This window comes from Lepus europaeus, chromosome 5, assembly GCF_033115175.1.
Source record: "Lepus europaeus isolate LE1 chromosome 5, mLepTim1.pri, whole genome shotgun sequence".
Taxonomy (NCBI): Eukaryota; Metazoa; Chordata; class Mammalia; order Lagomorpha; family Leporidae; genus Lepus; species Lepus europaeus.
The window spans coordinates 21302649-21314399 of NC_084831.1; the positions used below are offsets into that span (position 1 = coordinate 21302649).

Here is an 11751-nt window from a genome sequence, read left to right on the forward strand (position 1 = left end):
GCCCCAAAGCTATTTTCCTGTGCACTATTATTGCCCAGTTCCGGAAGAGCAGGAAGTTCATCACCACCTAGTCCAGACAAGCAGAATGCAGGCAAGAATCAGGGCTTGGCTCACCAGGGCGATAAGTTCTTAGCTTTAAAAAGGAGATCCAATAGTAGCAGAGTTGTTGACAACAACAGCCGTCAGTACGTCTCTCTCTTGACTCAGTCTGCTGCCATCTGGTTAGGTTGCCCTCTGGTGCAGATTGTCTTCCTAGAATGTTGCTTCTCCTCCTCACGGGAATTCCCGTTGCTCCTCTCCTCTATGGACCTTCCTGTTTCTTGAATCTCAAACTATCTTTGACTTCTATTGTTGGTAAATCATATCTGCCAATGTCTTCTTTTTTAAAAAATTTATTTGTTGAGGCCACCTGCAGCACCAGCATCCTACCCATATGGGCACCAGTTCAAGTCCCAGCTGCTCCACTTCCTATCCAGCTCCCTGCTAATGTGCCTGGAAAACCAGTGGAAGATGGTCCAAGTCTTGGGCCCCTGCACCCATGTAGGAGACCTGGATGAAGCTCCTGGCTCATGGCTTTGGCCATTGCAGCCATTTGGAGAGTGGACCAGCAAGTAGCAGATTTATCTCTGTATCTCTCTGCCTCTGCCTATCTGTCACTCTTTGAAATAAATGAATAAATATTTTAAAATTTTTATTTATCTATTTGAAAGGCAGAATGACAAAGAGAGTGGGAGACAAAGAGAAAGAGCTTCCATTTGCTGCTTCACTTACCAAATGGCCACAATGCCTGGGGCTGAGCCAGATCAAAGTCAGGAGCCTGAAACTCCATCCAGTCTCCCATGTGGAAGGCAAGGACCCAAGTACTTGGGCCATCATCTGCTGCCTTTCAAGGTACATTAACAGGAAGCTGGATTGGAGATGGACCAGCTGGGATTCAAACCTACACTCTGATAAGGGATGCCAGGTCACAAGTGGTGGCTCAACCTGCTATGCCACAACTCTGGTCCTTGCCAGTATCGTCTTGTGAAAAGGTGCAATAGAAGATTTTTTTTTTCTTGAGAGGCAGAGAGAGAGAGAGAGAAAACTTTTTAAAAATTTTTTTTCAAAGATTTATTTATTTATTTGAAAGTCAGAGTTACACAGAGAGAGGAGAGGCAGAGAGAGAGAGAGAGAGAGAGAGAGAGAGAGGTTTTTCATCTGATGGTTCACTCCCCAATTGGCCGCAACAGCCAGAGCTGTGCCAATCCGGAGCCAGGAGCTTCTTCCGGGTCTCCCACGCAGGTGCAGGGACCAAAGAATGTGGGCCATCTTCCACTGCTTTCTCAGGCTATAGCAGAGAGCTGGATGGGAAGTGGAGCAGCCGGGTCTCAAACCAGTGCCCATATGGGATGCCGGCACTTCGGGCCAGGGCGTTAACCTGCTGCACCACAGCACCGGTCCAAGAGAGAAAACTTCTAACACTGGTCCACTTCCCAAATGCCCACAACACCCTGAGCTGGATCAAAGCTGGGAGGGAAGAATTCAATCCAAATTTCCCACGTGGGTGGCCATCACTGCTGCCTCCTGGGGTCTGTATCAGCAGGAAACTTGAGTAAGAATCAAACCCTAGAACTTCAATATGGGGAGCAGACATTTCTGCTAGGCCAAATGCCCATCCCTTAATCTGCTCATTCTCCTTATGGAACTTTTATTCAGCTGTTGTTCTTCCTGATGGTCCTTTGATTTTGTTATCATTTTTTTCTCCTAGTCTACCCACTTTCTAGGAGATTTCTTCGGTTTTATCTTTTATTATTTTTATTGGGCTATGATGTCTGCATTCATTACTATTATTATTTTTTTTGACAGGCAGAGTTAACAGTGAGAGAGAGAGAGACAGAGAGAAAGGTCTTCCTTTTTGCCGTTGGCTCACCCCCCAGTGGCGGCCGGCGCACCGCGCTGATCCGCGCTGATCCGAAGGCAAGGAGCCAGGTGCTTCTCCTGGTCTCCCATGCGGGTGCAGGGCCCAAGCACTTGGGCCATCCTCCACTGCACTCCCGGGCCATAGCAGAGAGCTGGACTGGAAGAGGAGCAACCAGGACAGAATCCGGACCCCAACCGGAACTAGAACCCAGGGTGCCAGCGCCACAGGCCAAGTGAACACAGCCAAGTGAACCGCAGCACCGGCCTATTGTTTTTCATTTATAATAGTTTCTTTTCCCTTCTGAATATTCTGGGTTGTTTTTTTTTTTTTTTTCTAGGAATGAACTGGGGGGCCAGCGCTGCGGCATAGCAGGTAAAGCTGCTGCTTGCAATGCCGGCATCCCATATGGGCACCAGTTTGAGTCCCAGCTGCCCCACTCTGATCCAGCTCTCTGCCATGGCCTGGGAAAGCAGTAGAAGATGGCCAAGTCCTTGGGCCCCTGCACCCCCATGGGAGACGCAGAGGAAGCTCCTGGCTCCTGGCTTTGGATTGGCACAGCTCCGGCTGTTGTGGCCAATTGGGGAGTGAACCACAGATGGAAGACCTTTCTCTCTGTCTCTCTCTGTCTATAACTCTACCTGTCAAATAAAAAAAAATTTAAAAAGAGACAGATTTTAGAAATATTTATCAACTTTATTTGAAAGGCAGAGAGAGAGAGAGAGAGAAACAGAGACAGACAAATTTCCTATCCACTAGTTCACTCCCCAAATGACCACAATAGCCAGAGCTGAGCCAGACAAAAGCTAGGAGCTGAGAACTCAAACCAGTCTCTCATGTGGGTGTCAGGGACCCAACCATCTGAGCCTCCACTGCTGTCTTCCAGGGTGCACATTAGCAAGAAGCTAGAATTGGGACTGGAGCCAAGACTTGACCCAGACACTCCCATATGGGATGCAAGCAAATGGTGTATTAACTAAAACATCCGCCCCAAGAGACACATTTTTCCCCACAGTTTTACATTTCTCAAATCAAAATGCTTAGCACAGATCTAAGTGCATTGCAAGCCTTCAACAAGCAGTATTGTAGGTGGTAATAAATGTAAGGTAATGTGGTAATAAATGTGATGCTCTTTGAAGAGTGCAGTCAGTGTTGAGGTCATGATTATGTACACACTGCTGCATACTAAACCTGCTCACTGCACATAATCTAATCGTGTGATCGTTCTTCTACATCAATAGTAGATCCACCTTACTGTTTTTGAAGTTATATGATTTCTAGAGAATGGATATAAATTTTTTTAAAGATTTATTTATTTACTTGAAAGTCAGAGTCTACACAGAGAGAGAAGGAGAGGCAGAGAGAGAGAGAAAGAGGTCTTCCATCAGTTGGTTCACTCCCCAACTGGCCGCAACGGCCAGAACTGCACTGATCCAAAGCCAGGAGCCAGGAGCTTCTTCTGGGTCTCCCAGGTGGGTGCAGGAGCCCAAGGGCTTGGCTGTCTTCTACTGCTTTCCCAGGCCATAGCAGAGAGCTGGATCAGAAGTGGAGCAGCTGGGACTCGAACCGGCGCCCATATGGCTGCAGGCGGCGGCTTTACCTGCTATGCCACAGCACCAGCCCCTGAATGTGAATTTAATCATCCCTCTATTGATAGATTTTTTTTCATATTTTTCCTGAAATACCAATAGTGGATATTCTTATGTACTTGCAATAGTATTTCTGTGAGATAAAGACCTAGAAAAAGAATCACTGTAATATACTGATGTGGAAATGTTGCAGTAGAAGTTTCCGAGTGGGAGAGGCATGTGAGTGGTTGATCAGGATGCTGACTTAGGCAAGGCAATATGTGATTATGGAAAGCACACAGGGCTTCAAGACAAGAGACCCAAATCCCAATTACGGGTATACCACTTACCTTGGGAAATAATGTTTGTTCTTACACTCATTCATTCAAAACTATTTACTGAATTCTCTTTACTCTGTGGCAAGCATGGTGTTAGGGATTTAGAATACAGAGATAAGACACAGTCCTCGCTCTCACGAAATTTACAGTAATTGGTGATGCAAAATGCACAGTTAGATGCTATTGGCTAATCATATGATCTTGGGAAGTTGCCTAACCTCCTGTCTATTTCTTTTTCTGGGAAATGGGGAATCCTTCTGTCACAGGGTTGTCATAAAGATGAAATGAAGTAACACACACGAAGTGCCCCCACCCAGTGCCAGGTGTGGTGTGTACTGAATGAGTGAAAGCTGTCCTTACTGTTCTCAGAATGGAATTTTGGTGTTATAGGAAGTAATTTGTTACAGTTGCTGAGATAGAATTTCTACCTCCCTGAGTACCAGGTTGTATAGTATCAAGTGAATTGTTAAGACCATAATATAGTATATAGAAGGAGGCACTCCGTGAATGCTACTTTTTGGTTTTTGAGGTTGAGACAAAGGGTCAACAAGCAGATAGAAACACAAACATCCATATGTTTGATCTTTCCGGTCCAGGTGTCACAGAGTCAATTCTCATCACTTCCTTAGCCACACAGATGTCACCTCCTGCCACATCTGATCATCTGGGACAGAGCACATCCCTCCCTGCCCACAGCACAAGTAAGCATGGAGACAGGATTTCCCAAAGGCCCCAGGCCGATGGCTGCCTCCTGCTGGGGAGTTCTCTCCCAGTTTATAATGCATAGCCCAGCTTGGACCCATTTTTAATGGAGTCACTTGTTTGATTGACATTTGACTATTTTCTTTCCCATGTGGATTTAAAATAAGAACTAAAAGAAGTGTATTTTGAAACAAAAGATTCTGTGGTTTAGTTACTAAGTAAATTTAAAGATACTCCCAGAGAGTCCAGCTTTGTGGCACAGTGAGTGAAGCCGCCTGATGCTGGCACCCGTAATGTGCCTGGGAAGGCAGAAGAAGACGGCTCAAGTACTTGGGGCCCTGTCACTCATGTGTGAGACCAGGATGGAGTTCCTGGCTCCTAGCTTCAGCCTGGCCGAGACCTGGCAGTTGCAGGCATTTGGAGAGTGAACCTGTGAATGGAAGATCTCTCTGTCTCTCCCCCGTCACTCTGCCTTTCAAATAAATAAATCCTAAAGGTAATTTTAAAAAATTGTTTTCCAGAGGTGGGTGTTTATCCTAGCTGTTGAGACACCAGCCTGTATCCCTTGGACTGGTACTTCACAGTGGGTGAAGCCGCTGCCTGCAACACTGGCATCCCATATGGGCACCAGTTCAAGTCCTAGCTGCTCTACTTCCAATCCAGCTCCCTGCTAATGGCCTGGGAAAGCACCAGAGGATGGCCCAAGTGCTTAGGCCCTGGCAACCACATGGGAGACCCAGATGAAGCTCCTGTATCCTGGCTTTGGCCTGACCCAGCCCTGGCTGTTGTGGCCATTGGAGGAGTGAACCAGCAGATGAAAGATCTCTCTGTCTCCTCTCTCTCTCTCTGTCTCTCCTCCCCCCCATAACTCTGCCTTTCAAATAAAATAAATACATCTTTAAAAAGAAAACCAAAAAATGCCTGTATCCGGTCAGATGGAGTGCCTGGATTCAAGTCCTGCCTTCTGTGTCTTCAGCTCTCCATTCCAGCTTCCCTCCAATGCAGACCCTGGAAGGGCAGCAGGTGATGGTTCAAATAACTGGGTTCCTGCCACCCACGTGAGAGACCTGGATGGAGTTCCTGGCTCCTGGGTGTGGCCGCAGTTCAGTCCCGGTTATGTCCCAGACATTGTAGGCATTTGGGGAGTGAACCAGTGGATGGAAACTTGCCTTTCTATCTCTTTGAAAAGGAAAAGAAAACAGTAGTATATACAGGAGGGCTGTTTTTGTTTTTGTTTTTGACTGTCCTAAATGGTTTATTAGTTATGAATTTTACAAACATTACTTGAGTTAGCAGTATCGGTGCAGCTGCGGGGTACTGCACCTTCTCCAGGCTGCACGGCGAGAACCACCAATAGTGTGGTGGAACTTGTGACCCCTTCCAAGGCCGTGACTCTTGCAGACTGCAGATGTCAGCCCACACATTACCCTGCGCTTGTGGACTGGTTTGGTGATCCCTTGGATGTCAAGATTTCTTCTGATGGCTTTATGGAATGAATCAATGAGGATAACCTCAAAGAATTTGTTTGTGGAATCTTCACCAACCCAATAAGAATTCAGGACTCTCAGAGCTCCACAGTGGTGCCCAGCTCGTTCCTTGGCAACAGACTGAAGGCTTCTTGCACACTTTAGCTGGTTAACACCATGATGGACAGGCTTGCGGTAGATTGCACCCTTCAGAACTGGGCTCCTGTGACCACCACGGCACACACGAATGCTGTAGATGACATTACCTTGTTTGGCCTTGTAGCCCAGTCTGTGTGCCTTGTCAGGCTGGGGGGTGGGGGTGCAGCGTGGAGAGCTGGCGGTACTGCCAGCAGCAGACCCTCATGAGAAAACATCCGGCTGCTTCTTTCTCCATAGCTCCTGGAGGTACTTGTTTGCACCCATCCTGGCTTACCTGATGGCTGCCGGCAGACAGAAAGGGGCTCTCTGTTTTAGAGATTAACTTGCATCTAGTTACTAGATGTGCTGTTCTGACTTTAAAAAAAAATATTTAGGGGCAGGCGCTGTGGCGCAGTGGGTTAAAGCCCTGGCCTGAAGCGCCAGCATCCCATATGGGCTCTGGTTCTAGTCCCGGCTGCTCCTCTTCTGATCCAACTCTCTGCTATGGCCTGGAATAGCAGTGGAAGATGGCCCAAGTCCTTGGGCCCCTGCACCCATGTGGGAGACCCAGAGGAAGCTCCTGGCTCCTGGCTTCGGATTGGCGCAGCTCTGGCTGTTGCAGCCATCTGTGGAGTGAACCAGCGGATGGAAGACCTCTCTCTCTGCCTCTACCTCTACTAGACTAAAGATCCTGTTAATCACTAGCAAGTTAAAATAAATAAACTCTGTAACTCTGTCTTTCAAATAAATAAAATAAATCTTTTAAAATTTTTATTTATTTATTTATTTGAAAGACAGAGTTACAGAGATGCAGAGGCAGAGAGAGAGAGAAAGAGAGAGAGAGAAGAAAGAGCAAGCGAGAGAGAGGTTTTCCATCTGCTGGTTCACTCCCCAAATGGTGGCAGCGGCCAGAGCTAAGCCAATCCAAAGCCAGGGGCCTGGAGCTTCTGGTCTCCCATGTGCATGCAGGGGCTCGAGGATTTGAGCCATTCTCTGAGCTTCCCCAGGTACATTAGCAGGGTGCTGATCAGAAATGGAGCAGCACTCAAACCAGAGCCCACATTGGATGCAGGCACTGCAGGTGGCAGCTTTACTGGCTATTCCACAGTGCCAGGCCCTGTTCTGACTTCTTTTTTTCTTTCTGATTCCTCAGTTCACTGGAGGGTTTTAAAAGCAGCAATATTTATTTTTCCTTTCTGGCTGTGTATCTGGCTACACAGTTCATACCACATTCCCCACGATGTTTTTTTTTTTTTTTTTCTAACATTTATTTATTTGGAAGGCAGAATTACAGAGAGGGAGAGACAGAGAAAGAAAGATCTCCCATCTGCTGGTTCACTCCCAATTTGGCCACAATGGCAGGGACTATGCCAGGCCAAAGTCAGGAACCTGGAACTCCATCCTCGTATTCCCCAGGGGTGGCAGGACTCCAAGCACTTGGGCCTCCTTCCTCTGCTTTCCTAGGAGCATTAGCAAGGAGCTGGATCAAAAGTGGAGCAGCTGCTTAACCTGCTGCACAACAGTGCCGCCCCACCCAAGGGACTTGGACAAACTGACTTTCCTTGCAGAGGTGGTGTGGCACAGTGGCCTACAGTCCAAACTTTGGACCAAGGAGACCTGGACTGGAACTCTCATTCTTCTGTATACCAGGTCTGGAATCTCAGACAAAAACCTCTGAACTCAGTTTCCTTACCTGAAAAATGGGAAATATTAGTATCACTAATACTATGATATAAGCATTATAAAAGGAACACAAGGGACGAGAGCTGTGGGAGTTAATACATGTAAATGGTTTAATGCAGAGCTCACAGTAAGCGCGTTTAATTTTCTGTCATGGTCATGATCATTTATTTGTCTTTAAGGTATTTCGTGCAGTGCTTGCCACACGGTTAATGTTTAGAACACATAGCTATTATAAATTGCCTACAGTTTCTAGCTGCCTGGGTTACAGCTTTATTATCTGTTTATTTATTTTAACTTGCTAGTGATTAACAGGATCTTTAGTCTAGTACTTAGGGACCTGTCTCATCATCCCTGGAACTCTGGCAGCACCTGGCACCACATCTGGCACTTAGTAGGCACTTAGTACATATCTGTTGAATCACATTAGATTGAACTGAATGCCCATTCAGATATTAGTGCAACAGCTGTGTCACTAAATAGTTCTCATTCCAAAATTGACAGCCAGCCATGACACAGGCATGCTTGCACAGTTGGTAAGCCACGATTTCCACTTCCTGCATTGCAGACATCTCAATTAATATTCTATTCTACTAACATGGCCCTTGGAAAGAAAGGGCAAACTAACAGATCTAGCTTAGCAGATAAGAGAACAAACTTGGATCAAGGCAGATTTGGGCTTACATCCCAGGTCTGGCGCTGTCTAGTGGATCAGTCCATCCATCCAAGCCTCCGTTTTCTCATCTGTGAGAAGGGGATGTAGCAGCACCTGTGTCATGAGGCGATTGTGAGAATAGGGCCATTGTCTGCAGTGCCCTCTGCCTGGGTCTGCCTCCCTCATGGTTCACCTCGTTTAGTCCTCCTGCTTCCTCAGCCTGCTGCCACTTCTTCCAGAATGCTTCCTCTGCCACCCGTGGTTGGTTGGATCCCTGTAGCACCTGCCAATTACTCTGTGTAATTACTTTTTAAACTATTCACTTCCTTTCTGGATCACAAATTCCCAAAACATGGTGTCTTTTTCACTCATTCTTGTGTCTCTTTGGTACACAATGTTTTGGGTGGACCAAGTTTGTTAACTGAGTGAAGAAATGAGACAGTAATATACATAAACACAGAGCCTAACATCTAGCAAGCTCTCAGTAAATGAGAATTATCATCATTTTTATTATTGACAACAAAGTATCAGTGCTGAGTTTACTCATCTTGAGAAAACAAATATAGTGGGAGGAACAACAAACTAGAGATAGGAATTGTGAGTCTGGCTCTGTGTCTTGTTTGTGATATGTCCTTGGCCAAATCTTTATTCTTCTCATTTCCCCACTATTAAAATGAACATTAGACATTCACCCCAGTGACCAGTTCATCGTGGTTCCCATAACATCCGCCCTTCACCGCACCTCACCCACACGGCTCCTGCACATGCCCAGGGTTTCTAGGTAGAGAGCCTGTCCTGAGTTTGCACTTTTCTTTCTCAGCTGCTCATTGTTGACCCCTGACCCCTTTCCCTTGTGACTTTGTCTAGCTCCTCAGTTGTTGTTTTACACCAGTTGGCTACCTCTCAGCTATTATCCAAATACAGAAGCTCCTTGCCATGCTATGGGTTACACCCCAATAAACCCATCATAAATGGAAAATGTCATGAGTTGAAAATGCATTTGAAACCTAGTCTACCAAATATCATAGCTTAGCTTAGCCTAGTTTAAACGTGCTCAGGTCTCTCTGTCTCACCCTCTCTCAGTAACTTTGTCTTTCAAATAAATAAATAGATCTTTTAAAATAAAAAGGGGGTGGGGGCTAGATTGTGGCACAGGAGGTAAAGCTGCCACCTGCAGTCCCAGCATCTCATATGAGCGCTGGTTCGAGTCCCACCTGCTTCACTTCTGATGCAGCTACCTGCTAATGGGCTGGGAAAGCAGCAGAAGATGGCCCAAGTGCTTGCGGTCCCACCACCCACATGGGAGATGCAGAAGAAGTTCCTGGCTCCTGACTTCAGACCAGCCCAGCTCTGGCCATTGCAATCATTTGGGGAGTGAATCAGCAGATGAAAGATCTCTCTTTCTCTGTCTCCCCTCCCCCTCTCTTTCTCTCTAATTCTGCCTTTCTTAAATAAATCTTTTTAAAAAAATCATAAAGGTGCTCAGAACACTTACTTTAGCCTACAGCTGAACAAAAACATCTAAGACAAAGCCTAGCCTAATAAAAAATGTTGAATATCTCATGGAATGTAAAAACAGAAAACACAACACCCATGCTGGCCACATAGTACACAGTAGCCTAGGTTTATGTAATGATTGCTAGCTGACTATAACTGGGGACTGTGGCTGGCAGTTACTGTCCAGTATCAAAAATGTATCACATATTACTGACCTGGAAAAAGATTAAAATTCCAAATGTTGGGGCTGGCACTATGGCAGAGCAGGTAAAGCCTGGCCAAAGCCAAGAGCCAGGAGCTTCATCTGGATATCCTGTATGGGTGCAGGGGCCCAAGGACTTGGGCTATCTTCCACTGCTTTCCCAGGGGCATTAGCAAGGTCAGAAGTGGAATGGCAGCGACTCGAGCTGGCACCCATGCAGGATGCTGGCATCCCATATAGTGGCTTAACCCACTACACCACATCACTGGCTCCCCCAAAAATCAAAATTTTTAAGGTACCAACTAGACTCTCATCTTCTCCCGACCCTCTTGCTCACGGGGCTCTGGTAACTCAGCTACCCTGAAGTTTCCTAGAGCCCCTAATCTCCCTGACTTAAGAATTTTAAACACAGCAATCCCTCTGCTTGGAGCATTACCCAATGTCTCTCTTCTTTAAAAAATGATTTACTGGCCGGCGCCATGGCTCAACAGGCTAATCCTCTGCCTAGTGGCGCCGGCACACCGGGTTCTAGTCCCGGTTGGGGCGCCGGATTCTGTCCCGGTTGCCACTCTTCCAGGCCAGCTCTCTGCTGTGGCCCAGGAGTGCAGTAAGGATGGCCCAAGTGGTTGGGTCCTGCACCCCATGGGAGACCAGGAGGAAGCACCTGGCTCCTGCCTTCGGAACAGCGTGGTGCGCCGGCCGCAGCGCGCCAGCCGCAGCGGCCATTGGAGGGTGAACCAATGGCAAAAGGAAGACCTTTCTCTCTGCCTCTCTCTCTCACTAGCCACTCTGCCTGTCAAAAAGTAAAAAAAAAAAAAAAAAAAAAAAAAAAAAAAAAAACCGATTTACTTATTTGAGAGATAGAGAGGAGATCTTTCCTCTGCTAGTTTACTCCCCAAATGGTAACAAAAGCCAGGTCTGGGTCAAGCTGAAGCCAGGAGCCGGGAACTACTTCCTGGTCTCCCACATGGGTGGCAGGGGCCTAAGTCCTTGGGCCACCCTCCATTGCCTTCCCAGGTGCACTGGCAGGAAGCCAGATCAGAAGCAGAGTAACTGGGACTCGAACTGACACTCTGATAAGGGATGCCAGTGTTGCAAGCAGCTGACTTAACACTCTGCCACATCGATCCTGTCTACTGTCTCTTTACAGGTGCAACCCACACTCAACTTCTGTGTCTCAGCTTAACATCACTTCTTCAGGGAGCATTGCTGCACTTCATTCGAAGTTAGGTGTCCTTGATACATACTCCAGCTTCCTGGTGGATGAGGTGTGGTAGAATGTCAGATCTTCACATTTTTATGAGAAGTTAAAAATTGGGGACTTAAATGTGACATTTGTTTTTCATGCTGGCAAGTAATTTTTAAAATGAAAACATTGTAGCCCAAATAAAAATATCTGTAAGTTAGTGATTACCTGTGCCCTGCCTGTTTGTAACCTGTGCAGTTTACCCTTTAGTTATACTTGATAATAACTCCTGGGTTAATCACCACTTCGTCATCATTCCATTGATTCACTGTCTACTCCATGCCAAGCGCTGTCTTGGTGCTTTACGCAGATGATCTCATGTAATTCCCAAACTATCTGTAAGGTCAAGTAAGGTTCAGGAA

The 11751-nt window shown here is 46.6% G+C and overlaps 1 protein-coding gene and 1 pseudogene across 6 annotated transcripts in view; one reads left to right on the forward strand and one right to left on the reverse strand.

Annotated features, from left to right (window-relative positions):
• Positions 1 to 11751, forward strand: part of LOC133759570 (mediator of RNA polymerase II transcription subunit 18) — a 187565-nt gene that overhangs the window by 34684 nt on the left and 141130 nt on the right. The window lies entirely within an intron of this gene.
• LOC133760480 (large ribosomal subunit protein eL15-like) lies at positions 5795 to 6394 on the reverse strand (annotated as a pseudogene).